At 37.0% G+C, this 22184-nt stretch overlaps 1 protein-coding gene across 1 annotated transcript in view; it reads left to right on the plus strand.

The window, feature by feature from the left end:
* The first annotated feature begins 9388 nt into the window (after nt 1-9388).
* CADM2 (cell adhesion molecule 2) overlaps nt 9389-22184 on the plus strand; it is a 302491-nt gene continuing 289695 nt past the window's right edge. The window contains exon 1 of the mRNA XM_088836187.1: nt 9389-9509. The gene's annotated coding sequence lies outside the window, so the exon portion shown is untranslated. The remainder of the gene's footprint in view (nt 9510-22184) is intronic.

Here is a 22184-nt window from a genome sequence, read left to right on the forward strand (position 1 = left end):
TCTTCACAGTCCAACTCTCACATCCATACATGACCACGGGAAAAAGCATAGCCTTGACTTGACGGACCTTGGTTGGCAAAGTTGGAATGAAATGAGGAAAGAAATGACTAGAATATTCTAAGTATTTGAAAGAATAGAGCGGCATTCTTAAAGTGGAAACATTTTGCACTTAGTTATCAGTCTTAATTTTTCCCCTAATTTCCCTTCTCACATGATGGAGCATTCATCCTACTTTTCCTGAGAATTATAAGCCTACATTAATGACATTTGTGCTTTTCAGATCAATAGGCTTTCATATGCAATATGTGTTTCAGTCCATACAACTACTGAGTTACATACAAGTTTCATTTTAGAAGTTTATTTGTTTAGAATACTTTCAGTAACTTAGTGGAAGTAATAGCATGCTGTGTGTGCATTTAGATATATTTTTAGACTCTAATTTAAGCAACAAGAATAATCTTGAACTTTCTAAAATGCAGGTTCTTTGTGTAAACACTCAGAACCAGTTGATAGAACAAATGAGGGAGAGAAAGAAGCACAATGCTAAGAATAGTTGAGGGGAAAACCCTAAATAATAGTAAGCTTTGTATTTCCTTTAAAATTGAGTTACCTATTTCTGTGTTTTCTTATTGAGGTTGATATTTAAGAACCTTTAACCTATTTTGTATCTACTGATCTATCTGGAATTTGGGCTTTTATAACCAAAATAAGGGAACCTAACATGAGACCTGTATTCTACATTTAAAATAGAGCTGTTGAGAGAATACAAAAAATATTTTAAAACAAAGCAAAGCATTATGTATGCCATTTGATACAGGTGCCAATACCTTGTAGGATTAAGTAAATTTTTAAAAAGGGTTGACAGTTTTTGCTATATATAAATGTATTCCAAAAGGAAGAGTCAAAATGTGTAGCATTTTTTATCTCATGATAAGTTTGCACTTTTTTTTATTGAAAAACTGTATCTTAAATTCTTTTCATATCTTGTTTTTGTTTCCATTCACCCTTTTAAATGTGATTCTTCTTTGACAAAGTTTTGCTCATTTTCAATAAGGAAAAATAATGAAGTACGCAGTTCCTGTTAAATAACCCACAAAATTTGATCATTTACCCTCAAAAATCATTGACTGTAACTCCCTCTCAGATGTGCAGGGCCTCAACCTCTGCCTGTCTGTCTAGATATATCTCAGGTGATTATTGCCCTTAGTAAGCAAGCACTCATGCACAATGAGCACTGATCCACTGTTGTGGTCCACATTTAATCTTTAGCACAAGAAAAGAGCTGGAGAAAACCATTGCTTTCACTCATCATCCATTCAAGAGATAGCAAAGCTTGAATAATTCCATTTATGACAGCAGAGCCATGCTTTGGCATCAGTGTTTAAGCATGCATCTTCACCTGTCTGCTCTCTTTCAGCAGTACTGCTGACTTCAAAGATCTCTCTTCACTGTTATTCTCATTGCTTCTTTATGCTAATGGCACATCACAGCCTGCCACCAAGGTTGAGGTGCCCACAATCTTAGAATTTGCCTCTTTATGTTCTGTGTGACAGTGTGCTAGACTCTTGGTGGTCAGACAAGAAGGCATGCATGAAAGTAAAAGACAACTCTTAACTAACTGAGGTCAGCAGGAGTCAAGTTTCAGTTCACTGGATTTTGAACTTGGTAATTCCTAATCTAGACAAAGAAAAGTTTGAACAAATCTTTTCTTAAGTATATGACAGGTGGAAACATTGAAGGAATAATGGGAACTATTTAAAGACAGAACAGCTTTCTTTTCAAAATATTGACTAGTCATTCTTCATTATAGTGTCTTTCACAGAAATAAATTAGAAAATTATTTACACATCATTACTGAAAGCATCCTAAATGGTTTTCAACCACTGACATAGTTAGAGAGGAATAAATTCAATAATCTAAGTAAAACTGTGAGTTCAATGGGGGGAGGGATAAATTAGAAGGTTGGTGTTAATATATACACTACTATATGTAAAGTCAATAATGGACAAGGATTTACTATATAGCACAAGGAACTCTACTCAATACTCTGTAATAACCTACATGGGAAAAGAATCTGGAAAAGAATATATGTATATTCACATACACACACACACACACACACACACACACACACACACCAAGATCTGAAGCTGACTGTGGCTCAGATCATCAGCTCCTTATAGCAAAATTCAGGCTTAAACCAAAGAAAGTAGGAAAACCACTAGGACTTTCAGGTACGACTTAAATCAAATCTGCTATGATTATACAGTGGATGTAATGAATAGATTTAAGGGATTAGATCTGGAAAACTATGCGTGAAGAACAATGGACAGAGGTTTGTAACCTTCTTCAGGAGGCAGAGACCAAAACCACCCCAAAGAAGAAGAAATTCAAGAAGGTGTAGTTGTTATCTTAAGAAGCTTTACTGATACCTGAGGAAAGAAGAAAACTGCAAAGCAAGGAAGAAAGGGAAACGTATAATCAACTGAATGCAGAGTTCCAGAGAATAGCAAGGAGGGAAAAGAAGACCTTTTTCAATGAACAATGCAAAGAAATAGGGGAAAAAGACAGAAGGGAAAGATTAACGTTCCTTTCAAGAAAATTGGAGATATCAAAGGAAAATTTCATGCAAAAATGGGAACAATAGACAGAAACAATAAAGACCTAACAGAAGCAGAAGAGAGCAAGAAGAGTTGAAAAGAATACACAAAAGAACTCCACAAAAAAGGTCTTAATGACCCAGATAACCATGATGGTGTGATCACTCACCTACAGCCAGATATCCTAGAGTGTGAAGTCAAGTGGATCTTAGGAAGTATTGCTGCCAATAAAGCTAGGAGAGGTGATAGAATTCTGCTGAGTTATTTAAAATCCTAAAAGATGATGCAGTGAAAGTGCTGCACTCAATAAGTCAGCAAATTTGGAAAACCCAGCAGTGGCCACAGGACTGGAAAAAGTCAATCTTCATCCATTTCCCATGAAGGACAGTAATAAAGAATGTTAGACTACTGGACAATTGCACTCACTTCCCATGCTAGTTATGCTCAAAATCCTTCAAGTTAAGCTTCAGCAGTACTTGAATTGAAACCTTCCAGATGTGCAAACAGGATTTAGAAAAGGCAGAGGAAACAGAGATCAAATTGCCCACATCCGTTGGATCATAGATAAAGCAAGGGAATTGCAGAAAGGCATCCATTTCTGTTTTATTGACTCTTCTAAAGCCTTGGACTGTGTGGATCACTTCAAATGTGGAAAACTCTTAAAGAAATGAGAATACCAGACCACCAGGTACTCTCCTGAGAAACCTGTATGCAGGTTATGAAGAAACAATTAGAACCTTACCTAGAACAACTGATTGGTTCAAAATCAGGAACAGAGTATGACAGGGCTGTATATCGTCACCCTGTTTATTTAACTTATATGCAGAGTGCATCATGAGAAATGTTGGGTGGATTCTTCACAAGCTGGAATCAAGACTCCCAGGAGAAACAGCAACATCAAATAAACCAATGATATTTTTCTAATGGCAACAAGCAGAGAGGAACTAAAGAGTCTCTTGATGAGAATGGAAGCAGTGAGTGAAAAAGCTGGCTTAAAAGTCAATATTAAAGAAACTAAGGTCACAGCATCTGGTCCCATCACCCCATGGCCAATAAAAGCGGAAAAGGTGGAAGCAGTGACTATTTCTCTTCTTGGGTTCTAAAACAACCGTGGATGGTGACTGCAGGGAAACAATGGAGTCACAGACATAGAGAACAGATTTGTGAGACACAGTGGGGGAAGGTGAGGGAGGGACAGATTGAAAGGGTAACATTGAAACATACACTACCATATGCAGAATGGACAGTGGGAATTTACTGTATGACACAGGGAGCTAAACCCTGGTGCTCTGTGAAAACCTAGAGTGGTAGGACGGTGTGGGAAGTGGAAGGGAGTTTCAAGGAGGGGGGCAGTATGCATATACCTATTGCTGATTCATCTTGATGTACAGCAGACTAACAATATTATAAAGCAATTATCCTCCAATTAAAAATATAATAAGGAAAAACTAACACCAAAGATCTTATATATTTCTTTTACAAGAGCTGTTTAGTCGGAATTAAGTTCAGTTTATTTTCAAAGTAATTCGAAGGCTAAACATGTTAGGTTTGAAAACCCAGAGCAAAAGTTTAATACCTGGCTGCTGTAGTTTCTAGCCACATGACTATGACACATTGTTGAATGACACTTTGCATCAGATCCCTGTCTTCAACATTGAGATAATGACAAGGCTGACATGAAGAATTAATCTTTGATAATGGAAATGAACTTAGAAGAGTGCCGACCATATTGTGAACGCTCAGTGAAGACTTGCTATATTTTTCATATGTTTACTGCTGGCTTAGTGATGGTTGAGCAAAGAGATAGCATGGGAAGGGCGCAAAAAACCACTAGATCATTCAGGTATGACCTAAATCAAAATGGAAGTGACAAATAGATTCAAGGGATTAGATCTGATAGGAAGAGTGCCTGAAGAACTAGGAGGCAGTGATCAAGACCATCCCCAAGAAAAAGAAATGCAAAAAGAAAAATGGTTGTATGAGAAGGCCTTACAAATAGCTGTGAAAAGAAGATAAGCAAAAGGCAAAGGAGAAAAGAAAAGATATACCCATTTAAATGCAGAGTTCCAAAGAATAACAAGGAGAGATAAGAAAGCCTTCCTCAGTGATCAATGCAAAGAAAAAGAGGAAAACAATAGAATGAGAAAGACTAGAGATCTCTTCAAGAAAATTAGAGATACCAAAGGAGCATTTCATGCAAAGATGGACTCAATAAAGGACAGAAATTGTATGAATCTGACAGAAGCAGAAGATATTAAGAAGAGGTGGCAAGAATACACAGAAGAACTGTGCAAAAAAGATCTTCACGACCCAGATAATGACGATGGTATAATCACTCACCTAGAACCAGACATCCTGGAATGTGAACTCAAGTGTGCCTTAGGAAGCATCACTACAAACAAAGCTAGTGGAGGCGATGGAATTCCAGTTGAACTATTTCAAATCCTAAAAGATAATACTGTGAAGGTACTGCACTCAATAGGCCAGCAAAACTGGAAAACTCAGCAGTGGCTACAGGACTGGAAAAGTCAGTTTTATTTCAATCCCAAAGAAAGGCAATGCAAAAGAATGCTCAAGTTCAGTTCAGTTCAGTTCAGTCGCTCGGTCGTGTCCGACTCTTTGCGACCCCATGAATCACAGCACGTCAGGCCTCCCTGTCCATCACCAACTCCTGGAGTTCACTCAAAACAATGCTCAAACTACCGCACAATTGCACACATCTCACAGGCTAGCAAAGTAATGCTCAAAATTCTCCAAGCCAGGCTTCAACAGTACGTGAACCATGAACTTCCAGATGTTCAAGCTGGGTTTAGAAAAGGCAAAGGAACCAGAGATCCAATTGCCAACATTATCGAAAAACCAAGAGTTCCAGAAAAACATCTGCTTTATTGACTATGCCAAAGCCTTTGACTGTGTGGAACACAACAAACTGGAAAATTCTTCAAGAGATGGGAATACAAGACCACCTGACCTGCCTCTTGAGAAACCTGTATGCAGGTCAGGAAGCAACAGTTAGAACTGGACGTGGAACAACAGACTGGTTCGAAATAGGAAAAAGAGTACGTCAAGGCTGTATATTGTCACCCTGCTTATTGAACTTATATGTAGAGTACATCATGAGGAACGCTGGGATGGATGAAGCACAACCTGTAATCAAGATTTCTGGGAGAAATATCAATGACCTCAGATATGCAGAGGACACCACCCTTATGGCAGAAATTGAAGAAGAACTAAAGAGCCTCATGATGAAAGTGAAAGAGGAGAGTGAAAAAGTTGGCTTAAAGCACAACATTCAGAAAACTAAGATATTGGCATCCATTCCCATCACTTCATGGGAAATAGATGGGGAAACAGTGGAAACAGTAGCTGACTTTATATTGGGGGCTCCAAAATCCCTGCAGATGTTGACTGCAGCCATGAAATTAAAAGATGCTTGCTTTTGGAAGAAAAGCTATGACCAACCTAGACAGCTTATTAAAAAGCAGAGACATTACTTTGCCAACAAAGGTCCGTCTAGTCAAGACTGGTTTTTCCAGTAGTCATGTATGGATGTGAGAGTTGGACTATAAAGAAAGCTGAGCACCGAAGAATTGATGCTTTTGAACTGTGGTGTTGGAGAAGACTCTTGAGAGTCCCTTTGACTGCAAGGAGTTCCAACCAGACCATCCTAAAGCAAATCAGTCCTGAATATTCATTGTAAGGACTGATGCTGAAGCTGCAACTCCAATGCTTTGGCTATCTGATGCAAAGAACTGACTCATTTGAAAAGACCCAGCTGCTATTATAGATTAAAGGTGTGAGAAGGGGAGAGCAGAGGATGAGATGGTTTGATGGCATCACCGACTCAATGGACATGAGTTTGAGTAAACTCCAGGAGTTGGTAATGAATGGGAAGGCCTGGCATGCTGCAGTGCATGGGGTTGCAAAGAGTTGGACATGACTGAGCGAGTGAACTGAACTGAACCATCTCATCCTCTGTCACCCCTTTCCCCTCCTGTCCTCAATCTTTTCAAGAATCAGGGTCTTTTCCAGTGAGTCTGCTCTTCACATCAGGTGGCCAAAGTATTTTGTAAAATACATTGAGGATGAATCCGTAGGCTGGTAACACATTAATTTTTCCAATTGGGAAAATTAGTAGCATCTTTAGAAAGGCTCTCTGAGATTGAATTAAATGACAACCTGTGAACTTTAAGGAAGCAGAGGGTTAAAAGAGTAAAGTAGCAGCAAACTTGATGCTGTCTCCAACATTGGTTTTTAAATTGATTTTGGAAACCACATATCCTAAGGGTATTTAGGATTAGTAAATTCTCAACATGAATTTGCTATTTATTGGGAGAAACTAAATTATTTAACTTTAGGGATTTTGGGATGCAAGATTCCAGGGAACTGAAGTCATAGTACTTTAAAGTCTGAACCCATGTGAGGAGAAGATGGAGAGGAGCCATCCTGATGGGATACCTGGAAGGATAAGGTATAGGTGTGCTAGAGTCTGTATAGTCCCTGTCATGTAGAACACCCTGACAAATATTAGTTTCTTTCTTCTGTGGGTGTATAAGAAAATATATCAAATAATAATTTCAAAATAAGATAGAATATTGAAAGGAAATTAATATTGGCATCCTCCCTTATTTGATTTGAAGATGTAGTTCAGCTAGGTATGAATTCAAAGTTTTTTTCCTAAAATAATACTCGTTTCTTTTTCTTTTTTTTCATTGTTGTCTAACTCACATTTAACAAATAGTGATATGACCCAGCAGCCTTTGTGGAAAAATAAGAATAAAACGTTGAACTTTCAGAACAAACTCCAAATGGTTCATTGACTCCATTTCACCATGGAAAAAATCACTTAACCTCCCAGTGTCAGTTTACCCATCTGTGAAATGAGAAGGATAATATTTTCTTATGGGGATGTTTTGAAAATTATTTTGCAAATGTAGTGGATGAAATTGTTGCAAGCATCGCTGCTCTTTTTCCACATCTTTGAAGAAGCAGACAGTATTATTTATGTACCAGTTGATAGTCAAATCGTCATCTGGAATGAACTGTGTATATTTATTAACAGTTGTGTGCTTTTTATTACTTAAAGGATCTCCTCCTCCCCTAGACTGCTCAGTTTATGCATTATGTCAATAGCTGGGCACCTGAGCAAAGTATCTTAAAAACAATTTAAACTTCAATTAAACAACAATTTATGAGCTGCTAATCTGATATCGTTGGTAATTACTCCTTCCTCCTGCTTTAGCTCATGTTTTCTCTGATGCAGTTTTTCACCTCACCTCACTTCACAAGATTGATAGTTCTTCATGTTTCCCTGCTAGAGGTCACCTCTGAGCTGAAGGCAAAACATCCCATTCTGGCTCCTGTTGACTTTCAAGTCAACTATCAAAGAATTTATTCCAGACATTGCCTAACCTCAATTTAAAAACTCCACCCTAAAGATTACAGGGAGATATCCTGGGGAGTTGCCATAGTGACTCAAAGAGGTTGGCACTGAGGAGACAAAGCTACTGATAGAGATTTTTATACTTGATAGGCTTAATTATATAATGTGGTCATGAACTTCTGTGCTTGTGTCATTTAGGTCTGGAAAGAAATTTTCCCCTTCAGGCTCTTCTCTCTCTTACAGTGCCAATCAACAGGCTTCTTGGTAATAAGAATCTTTATGCCAGGAGCTCCAATATAACCTCAAATGGTGCTTGTAGTAATGACAGAATCATTACAAAACCAAAGAAGAAAAGGAAAATATATTTCCTGGGTGCTATTAAGTTATCATAATATTCTTGCATATGTAAATTATCCTTGACTTAATGAACTACCCTGCTCACATAATAGTATTTTAACCTGGCTTTAGAAAGTCATCTTTTACCCATATTGTTAATTCTTTCCAGACTTGGCAGAGTTCATCTCCAGATCATCTTGCTGAAGTGAAATTTATATACTATGTTTCTATGTGCATGATTCTTAACTATTAGAAGTGCTTTTACAAAGAAATGTTATTACATGAATTAATACTAAATAATAAATTAGCATGACACTTAGGAAGATAGAAAACTTGAATACATTCTAATAATATCCAAATTGCCAATGATCATTTATAGATATTTTTTCCTTGATTGCAAAAGGGATATATAAATCACTTTAAGATTTGGTGGATATTTTATAAGATGAACACTTTTTTAAGAATGCTTACATTGTTTTCTCCAACACATTTTGTATTTCTAAAACCAGCTAAGTCTACAAGAAACCCTGGTGTAAGAGGATTCTTCTTTTTTTAATTTTTTCTATCAGAAATTGAATCTAACATTCTAATATCCATCTTTTATACACTTTATTCAGAACTATAAAAGCTACAAGGGAAGTATTTAATATATTTCTTCTGCTACTTTAGAGTTATATTCATCCAGAATTATTATCTTCAAAAATAGCCAGGTCTAGCACCATATAGTTAATGCAAGGCCAAGGGAAATTAATGATAATCACGTTACTATTTTAATATACATCTTTATGTGTGCCTAGGAAGAGAAGAAGGTTTTCTGGAGCATGTGAGAATGTAAAGAAATCCTCATAGTATATCTCACTGTTGTCCTCTAATTAAAGCTTTTCAATTATCTTTGCCTTTTTTCTAGTGTATAGTTTTGCTGTTATTGTTTGGTTGGTTTAATTTTTACTTGGAATGAGAAGTTTAGTCCATGTAACTCTTGGAAAGTTAATCATTTTATAAGTTTCATTTAATCAACCTTTTCTTTAATCCCTTTTTAGGCAGCCAAGGGCAGTTTCCACTCACACAGAATGTAACGGTTGTTGAAGGCGGAACAGCAATTTTGACCTGCAGGGTTGATCAAAATGATAACACCTCCCTCCAGTGGTCAAATCCAGCTCAACAGACTCTGTACTTTGATGACAAGAAAGGTGAATACATTTTCTTTTAAATGTTTTAATCGTATTCTAAAATATCCTAATTATAATGAATTTATTTTTCTGAGATGATTCAAATTATCCCTTTTGATTACCAAACTGCTGCTGCTTGTATTTAAACATGTTAAATATTAAATACTTTAGTTTGCAAGTCATAAACACTAAAGATAACCTATGTCAACTTTTTAATATAATAAACAGTTCTAATTCTGTTTCAAAAATACTTTTATATCTTCTCCTAACAATTATTTTCTCTCCAGATACCACATGCTTTTGTTCTCTTTTAGATGCCTTTTGTATAGATTGAATAATTTTTTCCTCACTCCTGGCAATAGGATGTGTTAATTTTATTAACTAATTAAAATATTTAGAAGATACTATGTAACTTTGGAAAGTTTTTTGATTTTATTTTCATGAATTGATTTTAAAACTAAGAATTGTAAAAGTATTATTCAATAATAAGTTTAAGTTACTCCATGTTTCTAAAATAAACTGAAATTAAGAAGCTGTATTTACACACTGAGTTGAACTTAACTGGGCTTTCTAATTGGGTGATAGATTTTGATTAAGTGTTTTTAGAGAACTAAATCACATTACATTTTATAATTCTAGCAAACAACTAAAAACACATACTGAATGTCTAAGCAGTTGTCCACTGTTATAAACACTGGGAGAAAATTAGTTCAGGAACTGTAATGAAAATATGGATCTATTGCTTTAGATAAATTATATAAGATATCAGTTCAGTTCAGTTCAGTTCAGTCGCTCAGTCGTGTCTGACTCTTTGCGACCCCATGAATCACAGCACGCCAGGCCTCCCTGTCCATCACCAACTCCCGGAGTTCACTCAAACTCATGTCCATCGAGCTGGTGATGACATCCAGCCATCTCATTCTATGTCATCCCCGTCTCCTCCCGCCCCCAATCCCTCCCATCATCAGAGTCTTTTCCAGTGAGTCAACTCGTTGCATGAGGTGGCCAAAGTATTGGAGTTTCATTTTTAGTATCAGTCCTTCCAGTGAACACCCAGGACTGATCTCCTTTAGAATGGACTGGTTGGATTTCCTTGCAGTCCAAGGGACTCTCAAGAGTCTTCTCCAGCACCACAGTTAAAAAGCATCAATATCTATAATTATATCCTAAATATTCAGCATCATCTTAATATCTTTATTCCTTATGTATGTATATAGATAATAGTGAAATAATTTGAAATCGGATCTAATAATTGAAGTGTCGTCAAATTAGTTCAATAAATGTGCCCATTTCACCTAAAATATAAATTCACTATATTTTGTGCATTTCTATACTTTTCCCTCTCTGATGTACTTTAAATTTAAAATCAAATACTCAATTTTAACCTTTAGTATATGAAGTGAAGTGAAGTCTCGTGTCCAACTCTTTGCGACCCCGTGGACTGTAGCTCACCAGCCTCCTCCGTCCATGGGATTCTCCAGGCAAGAACACTGGAGTGGGTTGCCATTTCCTTCTCCAGAGGATCTTCCCAACCCAGGGATTGAACCCAGGTCTCCCGCATTGCAGGCAGACGCTTTAACTTCTGAGTCACCAGGGAAGCCATTAGTATATGAAGGATTAGTTAAAAATCTAATTAACTAATTCAACAAATATATTTTGAGAGTTTCTTTGTACAAGCATGAGAGTTAGAGAACAGACAAATAAAATCCCTGCCCATAGAGGATATACAGTCTAGTGTGGAAACCAGACAATTAAACAAGCACATGAACAAAATATATTTTAGAGTACATTGACAGGAGACACATGTTCTCTTTCTCTCTCTCTCTAGATAGCTGGTTAGCTAAAATAGATAATACATAAACATCTACAGAAAGAGAGGGAAAGAATGAGATTAATATTTACAAATTGGCTCAAGTGATTGTTGAAGCTGGCAAGTCTGAAATCTGCATGGTAGGACAGTAGACTGGAGACTCAGGGAAGAGTTACATTGCAGCTCAAGTCTGAAGGCAGTCTGGAGGAAAATCTCTTCTTCAGGGAACCTCAGTTGTTTTTTTGTTGTTGTTGTTTTGTTTTGTTTTTATTTTACTCTGAAGGCCTTATACTGATTGAATGAGGCCCACCTATATTTTGCAGGGTGATGTGCTTTACTCAAAGTCTACTGATTGCAATATAATCTCATCTAAAAATACCTTCAACAGCAATATCCAGATAGGTATTTGACCAGACATCTGGGTATTGTGGCCTAATGAGTTGACACATAAACTTAACTATGAGAAAGAGTTAGGAATGCTATCATTTCTGTAGAACTTTAATATTTATAAAGGGTTTCTATTTTGCTGTCAGAACAGTTATCACTAAGGGCCATTTTCCTAGAGGCATGTGGGAGGGAGGGGTTAAAGTTCTCACAGCTATGTGAGATTTAAAGACAGCATCATGACAAATATTGTGACTTAAATATTGACTAGACTTAAAGACAATAATGTGATGACATACTTATGTTTTGATTTGAGTGTTTGATTTGTAATCATTCATTTTTAACAGAGACTTCCAGTCACAGAGTTTTCTTTTTTTTTTTTTAGTATTTAGGAATATCTTCAAATGTCTGGAAATGGATTTTAAAACATCCATTTGCTAAACAGTTAATATAGCAATAATAATATAATTTGAATCCTTATTATTATTATGATTACTTAATTTTTCTGATTAAGTTTTTTTTATTCCATTGTGAAAAATTTTAATCCTGATTTATGAGACTGTAAAGGGAGTTTTTTTTAACAACTTGAGAAATAGCTAAGGAATATCTAATTTGATATTTTTAAGCCTTTTAAAAAATATGTAATTCAAGAATTAACAGTTAATTTTATGGATTAATGGTTTCAAAATGTCACAAGTATAATCCACATAATTTAGTTTATACTTCAGCTATATTCAATGGAAATAAAAGCTGTATAAATAGAAAATAAAACTTAAAGATTTATTTTGATTTCAGTTTTTCTAGCAAAAATATATTTAAGTTTTATCATACTAATATTATGTAAGCTTTATGGTTTGATCATAAATTCCTAGTGCTTTGTGGATGGAAAAGGAACATCTATATATATACATGAAAAGAAAGTTCTAGTGTTTACCTCAATCCTTCATGGTGGTGTTTAAAGGAATTTTTTGTTGTTTTTAATCAAGTGATCTATGTTGCTTTCCAGACAAGTTCTACTAGTTAAAAATTCAAATACATAAGTAACCAGACATATACAAACATTTAACCACTTCTTTGTGCTCATGGCAGTAATTGATTACAAGTATTTGTAAATAAATATTTCAGATATATGTGCCCAAATATAAAAAGACTCCAGTTTTAATGAAACCTCTCATTTGCCCAATGATGTAACACAAAAGAAAATGTTTTGGGAGAAAAGAGACTGTTAGGGATGCTCATGGAACAATTAAACGTACACTATTTAATTTATCAACTTGATTATATGTACATATTTTAACTGGATTTTCCTGGTGGCTCAACGGTAAAGAATCCACCTGTCAGTGCAGAAGATGCATGTTGGTGCCTGGGTCGGAAAAATTCTCTGGAGAAGGAAATGGCAACCCACTCCAGTATTCTTGCCTGGGAAGTCTCATGGAGAGAGGAGCCTGGTGGATTACAGTCCATGGGGTCACAAAAGAATCAGACACAACTTAATGACTAAACAGCAACAATAACATATTTAAACTAGTATGAAAATATATTAATTTAGCAATATTTCTTTTTTACACCTCCGTATTTAATGAAATAATCTTGCTTAGCAGTACTTTTTAAAAAGTATAAGATACTGTCAATGAGACGTAAGTTTCAATCAACTGCATTTTTGTAACACTAGGACAGTTTTTTGTTGTGCATTCATCCTGCAGGATTATAATAATGATTTCCACTATGTAACAACTTATTGTACTGCTTTTTAAGATCTTTGAGAGTCATGTTTACAGTGACATCTACAATTGCAAGGTCAAATCCTCAGGCACAAAACCAAAATCTATATGAAATGTCATTGCCTCCTCTTTTAATGATTCTATAAAATATTCTCTGTAGATTATCTAAAATAAGCATTGATATAGAGCATTTCAATATAATGCAAGTTTCCTGTGGAAAATAGAGAGCAACTTGTAATACAAGATTTGCAAAGACTTTGTTTCCAGGAAGCTCCTTTTTTTCTGAAGGATAGTCCTGATGATAAAAACTCATCATGTTATATCTAGGATATTTAGCAATATTCTTATATCTTTACACTGCTACAAAATATACCTGATCATATGAATTGTCGAAGTATTCTTATTTTTCTTTTGTATTTGCTTAACAAATTAGATTTATGCTGAAAAAAGCTTCTGTGTTTGCCTTTATGTATGTGTGTATGTGTGCAGTATAATAGGTTTCTATTTATGTTATTAGACTTTTTCTATTTCTGTTGTGGGTCTACCATCAGTTGCAACAGAATAGCAGAAAGTATTGAATAAAGCAACCTTTCATGAATGACAAACTAACATTCCTGTTCCTTCACAAGTCCTTGATTCAGTTCCTTGTTGATATTGTAGTGGAAGGGATCCTTGATAGTGATGTCCTTCAAATGCAAGGGTTTGAAAATAAAAGTGTTTTTTGAAGATTTCATATCACAGTTTCCACATACTATCCTTTTGTTTGCAGACAAATGTGCTAAATTTTACCAGTCTAAGTGTAGAAGGTAAGCATGGGTTAGCGTGACTAGAGTAACCCATATGTCTTGTGCAAGTGACAACTGCTCAGGAGAACAATAGAGAAAATGAAAGGTTGTCTGTGTCACTGATTGCACCAGCTTCTACAGGTGGCTGCCACTGTTAATGGCTTTATCCATAGTTCTGTTCTTATTTCTGTCTCATATTTTGTTGCCAGTTGTTCTCACCAGCTTTCCAAACAGAGTATTTCACGCATATGCAGTATCATGGAGTTTTAATTGTGTCTCAAATGCTTATAAAATACAGCTGAGGTTGAGAAGTGTTGGGTTTAGCAAGTCAGTTCTCACCAGAGTTCTGTATCCCTGAGCTTTAATTTCTGTACTGACATGGAGTAATGAGAAGGAAGGAGGAAAGGGACAGAGGGAGCGAAAGAGGAAGGGAAGAAACGGGCAAGTTAGTCAGAACAACAGCACATGTGCTTCTCATTGATATTGCTGTTGCCACTATAAGACCCAAAGGGCATTCTGAGTAGCCTTTCCTGCTACACAGGTCTCTGACTTTTCTGGCTTTGGGGTTTGCACAAGGATCTCAAGACAGTGACCCATTGGTTCACTTAAAACTAGAAAACCCTATGTTGTTTACTTGGAATTATTAGCTAAAGAAAAGCATGCTGTGAGTGGGCAATTGAGAATCTGCTAAAGGAGAATTAAGCTGAACTCCTTTTCTTAGTTTTTCTCAAGGTGGTTGAATGTGAATATTCAGGACTTTCTTCACGAGGGAGATAAATGTCCGGGGGTAATTGGCTAAAGTGAAGCTAATATTATAATATATCTTATTCAGGTAAAATAAAGAGGGCAGTGATCTCAGGCTTTTGCTACTTTGAGAACATTTATTATGTGATATGTTAATATTTCATTTATAACTGGAGAAATTGAGTCAAACATTCAAGGAAAATTTGTCCACAGACATTCTGTTAATGACTGGTAATCAAGGAATATATATCCAGGTGTAGCCTCTGTTAGTTTTAACTAGAATGACCCTGAGAACAAAGGTATCTCAGCACCAGGTCACTTTAAGTATAACCCAAGTGGCTTCTGTCATTGATCTTAGCAGTTGCCTTTTAGTTAAGAACAGCAGTTACTCTCAACTGTTGAAGATGTACATACAGTAAGACCGAGGGATGCAGTATCATCAGCACTGCCCAGCAGCACTTTATGCAATGATGGCAGTGTTCTATATCTGTACAGAACAATCTGTAGCCAGTGTCACGTGTGGATACTTGTTAATTTTAAAATAATTAAACTTTTGGCTTTTTTTAGTCACACAAGTTGTGTTTCAAGCATTGAAAAAACATGTGTATTTACTATTTTGGAAAGCTCAACTCTAGACAATGATTCAGTCTTTAGATGCCAAAATAGATCTTGCCAAAGTCCACCCTTGGCTGCAGAATATGCTTTTTTTTCAACTAAGAAAACCCCAAGTCATCATAAAAATGAATCAAATATTAAGTAGATGAAATTTTGCTGTTCAAATTGCACAGATTTAATGGGGACATTAAAATAAAAGAGATGGGAATACAGACCACCTGACCTGCCTCTTGAGAAACCTGTATGCAGGTCAGGAAGCAACAGTTAGAACTGGACATGGAACAACAGACTGGTTCTAAATAGGAAAAGGAGTACGTCAAGGCTGTATATTGTCACTCTGCTTACCCACTCCAGTGTGCTTGCCTGGAGAATCCCAGGGACGGGGGAGCCTGGTAGGAGGCCGTCTATGGGGTCGCACAGAGTCGGACACGACTGAAGTGACTTAGCAGCAGCAGCAGCAGCAGCAGCAGCAGCAGAGTACATCATGAGGAACCCTGGGCTGGAGGAAGCATGAGCTGGAATCAAGATTGCCGGGAGAAATATCAATAACCTCAGATATGCCGATGACACCACCCTTATGGCAGAAAGTGAAGAAGAACTAAAAAGCCTCTTGATGAAAGAGAAAGAGGAGAGTGAAAAAGTTGTCTTAAAGCTCAACATTCAGAAAACTAAGATCATGGCATCTGGTCCCATCACTTCGTAGCAAATAGATGGGGAAAACAGTAGCTGACTTTAGTTTTTTGGGCTCCAAAATTACAGCAGATGGTGATTGCAGCCATGAAATTAAAAGACACTTACTCCTTGGAAGGAAAGTTATGACTAACCTAGACAGCATATTAAAAAACAGAGACATTACTTTGCCAACAAAGGTCTGTCTAGTCAAGGCTATGGTTTTACCAGGGGTCATGTATGAATGTGAGAGTTGAACTATAAACAGGGTTGAGTGCCAAAGAATTGATGTTTTGAACTGTGGTGTTGTAGAAGACTCTTGAGACTCTCTTGGACTGCAAGGAGGTCCAACCAGTCCATCCTAAGGGAAATTGGTCCTGGGTGTTCATTGGAAGGACTGATGTTAAAGCTGAAACTCCAGTATTTTGGCTACCTGATATGGAGAGCTGACTCATTTGAAAAGACCCCGATGTTGGGAAGGATTGAAGGCAGGAGGAGAAGGGTACGACAGAGGATGAGATGGTTGTATGGCATCACCGACTCAATGGATATGAGTTTGAGTAAACTCTGGGAGTTGGTGATAGACAAGGAGGCCTGCCGTGCTGCGGTTCATGGGGTCGCAAAGAGTCAGACATAACTGAGTGACTGAACTGAACTGAATGGGGACATTGTAACACAGGAGACAGGGAGTCAGATTTGACTTCTAATTCTGCTTCTGACACCAACCATCAGAGAAATAAGAGGGGTTTATCAGCACTGCCACCAAATTAGATGTACTGGTCTTTGGATCAGAAATGCATCTTTAATATTTTCTCCATCTACTTTGTTTGCACGTGAAAACCAGAAATCATTAACCTGTGAAGTAGATATTTAATTACAATTGCATTTCATTTCTGCATAGTTTTTTATATGAAGATTTTTTTCTGTAACAGTTAAGAGCCTGAAAATTTAAATAAAAATAAAAATCAAGAGGAAAATTTATAGGTCCTTATGGGTCAGAGGGACTTAGATCAAATGTTGTCACATATTCTGGCCCTCCTCTGTTTCTTTTTATACAAAGTTTACTGTTCTGTTATAAACAGTATGTAAGCATTTGGAACAGAGTAGGTATAGGGATACAGAGGGTACTTCCCTAGTAGCTTAGCTGGTCAAGAATTCACCTGCAATGCAGAAGACCCCAGTTCGATTCCTGGGTAGGGAAGATACCCTGGAGAAAGGATAGGCTCCCCACTGCAGTATTCTTGGGCTTCCCTGGTGGCTCAGATGATAGAGAATCCACCTGCAATGGGGGAGAACTGGGTTCAGTCCCTGGACTTGGAAGATACCCTGCAGGAAGGCATGGCAACCCACTCTGTATTCTTGCCTGGAGAATCCCCATGGACCAAGGTACCTGGAGGGCTACAGTCCATGGGCTTGCAAAGAATAAGAAACAAATGTGGGACTAAGCATAGCACAGGGAGAGTAGGGAGCTGAGTTCACTGAAACATTACATTAATACTCTGTGATATCTGGCAATAGAAATAAAAAAAATCAATTAGATCATTGTGTCTGTTTCTCTGCAGGTGTGGAAAAAAAACAATTGAAGTAGTACAATCTGATTACTTAATGTTCAGGAAAGAACATTTCAATTCCATTTTATTATTGACAAGAAATATTTTGTACAAACATCTCCAGGAGTGCATAGTATATGCATTTAACAGACATATATCTCTGTGTGCTTGTGTGTGTTTTTATATAAAAATGTAAAATGCATAACTTTTTGTGATATTTCTTTTTATAGTAGTTTTGCTTTTTTGAAGTATACTTCAATGATTCTCAAAAATATCTTGAAGGAAAATTTATTCCTGAATAAGTGAAAATAAATTTTATTAAGGGTATAGTCAAAAATATGCTGGTGTTAATTTTCTAATTATTCTGCTGATAATTTTACATTAATACTGGGGATGATGGGAGAGGAGAAACATGAATAAGATATCCTAGAACAAGCAGTAATAAAGAGCATAAAAATGAGATGAACCTAAAATAATGATACAAGTTCTCCTGGCTCCATGCCAACCAGTGCCATCTGAGTGTCTTTCCCTACAACTAGTTTCAATCAATATGATAGCCTTGAATATAGCAAATATTAACTCTGTAAAGCAGATATTTAAGTGGTCAATTTTACCCTTCCTTTTGCTTTCATAAATAAAATCAAATATGATGCATAAGTTACAATAAAGACATGAAATCAGTGATGACAACTTACAGTTGCACAAGGCAACTTTTAAATAACTTCAGCATAGTTAACTTTTCTCCTTGGATCTACAACGACCTATATGGTCAATATTCCCATTTTGTATATAAAGAAACTGAGGTTTGCAGATTTGAATGACTCTAGTAGTAAGCTTTCACACATTGGAGAAGGAAATGGCAACCCACTCCAGTGTTCTTGCCTGGAGAATCCCAGGGACGGGGGGCCTGGTGGACTGCCGTCTGTGGGGTTACACAGAGTCGGACACGACTGAAGTGACTTAGCAGCAGCAGCAGCAGCAGTAGTAAGCAACAAAATGATGGTAAGATATGAACTTTTTTAAGTGAAGCCTAATTCACTTCATGATATATCATTCTATGAGGACTTCATTTTATTGCTTTTTGAATTTTATCATTTTTTTACTTTTCTTATGGAAATTATCACTTCTTTTAGGTCTTTACTCCAAAGTCATCATCTCAATGATAGATCTGAACATGCCTTCAGTTCAGTTCAGTTCAATCTCTCAGTCTTGTCCGACTCTTTGCAACCCCATGAATCACAGCACGCCAGGCCTCCCTGTCCATCACCAACTCCCGAAATTCACTCAAACTAATGTCCCTCGAGTCGGTGATGCCATCCAGCCATCTCATTCTCTGTTGTCCCCGTCTCCTCCCACCCCCAATCCCTCGTAGCATCAGACTCTTTTCCACTGAGTCAACTCGTCGCGTGAGGTGGCCAAAGTATTGGAGTTTCAGCTTTAGCATCAGTCCTTCCAATGAACACCCAGTATTGATCTCCTTTAGAATCGACTGGTTGGATATCCCTGCAGTCCAAGGGACTCTCAAGAGTCTTCTCCAGCACCACAGTTCAAAAGCATCAATTCTTCGGTGATCAGCTTTCTTCACAGTCCAACTCTCACATCCATACATGAACACACCTTATCTCATATTTAATCATTTTATTTGTATTAGCAGATGTGCTAGCAAATGCATACATATTAAGTTAGTAGGAATCCACTTCCCACTAGGAAATAAATGATACACTTGAGTTAATGAAGTATGGAACACACTGCTTACAGATGTTCAGCCATAATTAAGGAAACTCATCAAGATGATACCCAGGAACTAGCAACAGTGGGAAACCATCCTACCCTTGGGTCTGAAAGGGTAACAGAGAGAACTAAAGCTAAATTTTGGAAAAAAGGCTTATGGTTAGAAGCTGAGACTGTTTAGCAGGAGGGATGTGTGGAAATACATAAATTGACTTCTCTTTCCTCCTACCCTTTTATCTCACTTCCATGGGCTGAGCCCAATTGGAAAACACAGGTCAAGGAATCCTAGGTAGTTTAGTCTCCCAGAGCAAAGAGCAGAATAAGTAATGGATCTGAAATGATAAGCAGAAAATAGCCAGCACAATTTACCACATACAAATAGATATTTCTCCCTCTCCAATTTTCAGTAAAGATAATTTCCATCAAAAACGTGTGCTACTCTATGTTCACAAGTACTTTTCATTGAATTGCTTCTTTTTGAGAGAATTAGGTTGCAATAATGCAGTACCCTTGCAAAACATATTACTTTTTTCAATGCTATATTCCTCAGATTTAACATATATGTTAAAGTGTATGTTATGAGATTTTTTAAAGAAATAACTTGCTTTCACTTCATCTACTACTAATAAAGCCATCACTATAAATTGTCACTAAGCATAAACACCATTTCAGTTATATATGATTACTATCTTCATCTCTCTATACTAAAGTCTCAGCAATGTTAAGAAAATCATAAAGACAATCATGTACACTATCAGTTCAGTTCAGTTGCTCAGTCGTGTCCGACCCTTTGTGACCCCATGAATCATAGCACTCCAGGCCTCCCTGTCCATAACCAACTCCGGCAGTTTACCCAAACTCATGCCTGTTGAGTTGGTGATACCATCCAACCATCTCATCCTCTGTTGTCCCCTTCTCCTCCTGCCCTCAATCTTTCCCAGCATCAGGATCTTTTCAAATGAGTCAGCTCTCCACACCAGCTGGCCAAAGTATTGGAGTTTCAGCTTCAACATCAATCCTTTCAATGAACACCCAGGACTGATATTGTTTAGGATGGACTAGTTGGATCCCCTTGCAACTGTACACTATACATTGTATTCATTTTGTGATATCTGTATCAAGATTTTTGACATTTAAAGCCAAAATTATGTATCTGAAAGTGTTCAGCAAATTTTAATTTGAGCATTTTAGAATTCAGCATAATTTTCATACTTATTATTACATTTTAGATAAATTAGGTTCCTCTGTGAAAAATTCTGAAAGAGATGGGAATACCAGACCACCTGACGTGCCTCTTGAGAAACCTATATGCAGGTCAGGAAGCAACAGTTAGAACTGGAAATGGAACAGACTGGTTCCAAATAGGAAAAGGAATACATCAAGTCTGTATATTGTCACCCTGCTTATTTAACTTATATGCAGAGTACATCATGAGAAATGCTGGGCCGGAAGAAGCACAAGCTGGAATCAAGATTGCCAGTAGAAATATCAATAACCTCAGATATGCAGATGACACCACCCTTATGGCAGAAAGTGAAGAGGAACTAAAAAGTCTCTAGATGAAAGTATAAGAGGAGTGTGAAAGAGTTGGCTTAAAGCTCAACATTCAGAAAACTAAGATCATGGCATCCTGTCCCATCACTTCATTGGAAATAAATGGGGAAGCTGGAAACAGTGTCAGACTTTATTTTTGGGGTTTCCAAAATCACTGCAGATGGTGATTGCAACCATGAAATTAAAGGACACTTACTCCTTGGAAGGAAAGTGGTGACCAACCTAGATAGCATATTAAAAAGCAGAGACATTACTTTGCCAACCAAGGTCCGTCTAGTCAAGGCTATGGTTTTTCCAGTGGTCATTATGGATGTGAGAGTTGGACTGTGAAGAAAGCTGAAGAATTGATGCTTTTGAACTGTGGTGTTGTTGGACTGTAAGGAGATGCAACCAGTCCATCCTAAAGGAGATCAGTCCTGGGTGTTCATTGGAAGGACTGATGCTGAAGCTGAAACTCCAATACTTTGGCTACCTCATGTGAAGAGTTGACTCACTGGAAAAGACCCTGATGCTGGGAGGGATTGGGGGCAGGAGGACAAGGAAATGACAGAGAATGAGATGGCTGGATGGCATCACCAACTCGATGGACATGAGTTTGGGTAAACTCCGGGAGGTGGTGATGGACAGGGAGGCCTGGCACACTGCGATTCATGGGGTAGCAAAGCGTCGGACACGACTGAGCAACTGAACTGAACTGAACTTAATATTACTAATTTTTACGATACTTTTATTTTTGACCACTCTTCACAGCTTATGGTATCTTAATTCCCAGGCCAGGGATTGAATCCACACCCTCAGTAGTGAAAGCACAGAGTCCTAACCACTGGACAGTCAGGGAATTCTCTGTAATGATTTTATTTTAAAATAAAGAAAAATTTACTGCAAATAAATCAAGTGCCTCTGTGAAAATAACCAAATTTCTAAATTAAGTCCTTTTAGTTATTGCACGTTGTTGTTCACTTTTTTTTTTAGCAAAACCTCATAAAAATGAAACTATGTGCTACCTTTTTCTGTATTTTCCAAGTCCCCTGTAAATGTGTTATCATAGTTTCATAATTTAAAAAAATATAAATTAAAAAAATAACTCAAAAAGAGAAAAGTTATTTCTACAACACTGAACTATTTTAATCTAC

This window comes from Moschus berezovskii, chromosome 1 (assembly GCF_049115385.1).
Source record: "Moschus berezovskii isolate FMDL1 chromosome 1, NW_MosBer_1.0, whole genome shotgun sequence".
Classification (NCBI taxonomy): domain Eukaryota; kingdom Metazoa; phylum Chordata; class Mammalia; order Artiodactyla; family Moschidae; genus Moschus; species Moschus berezovskii.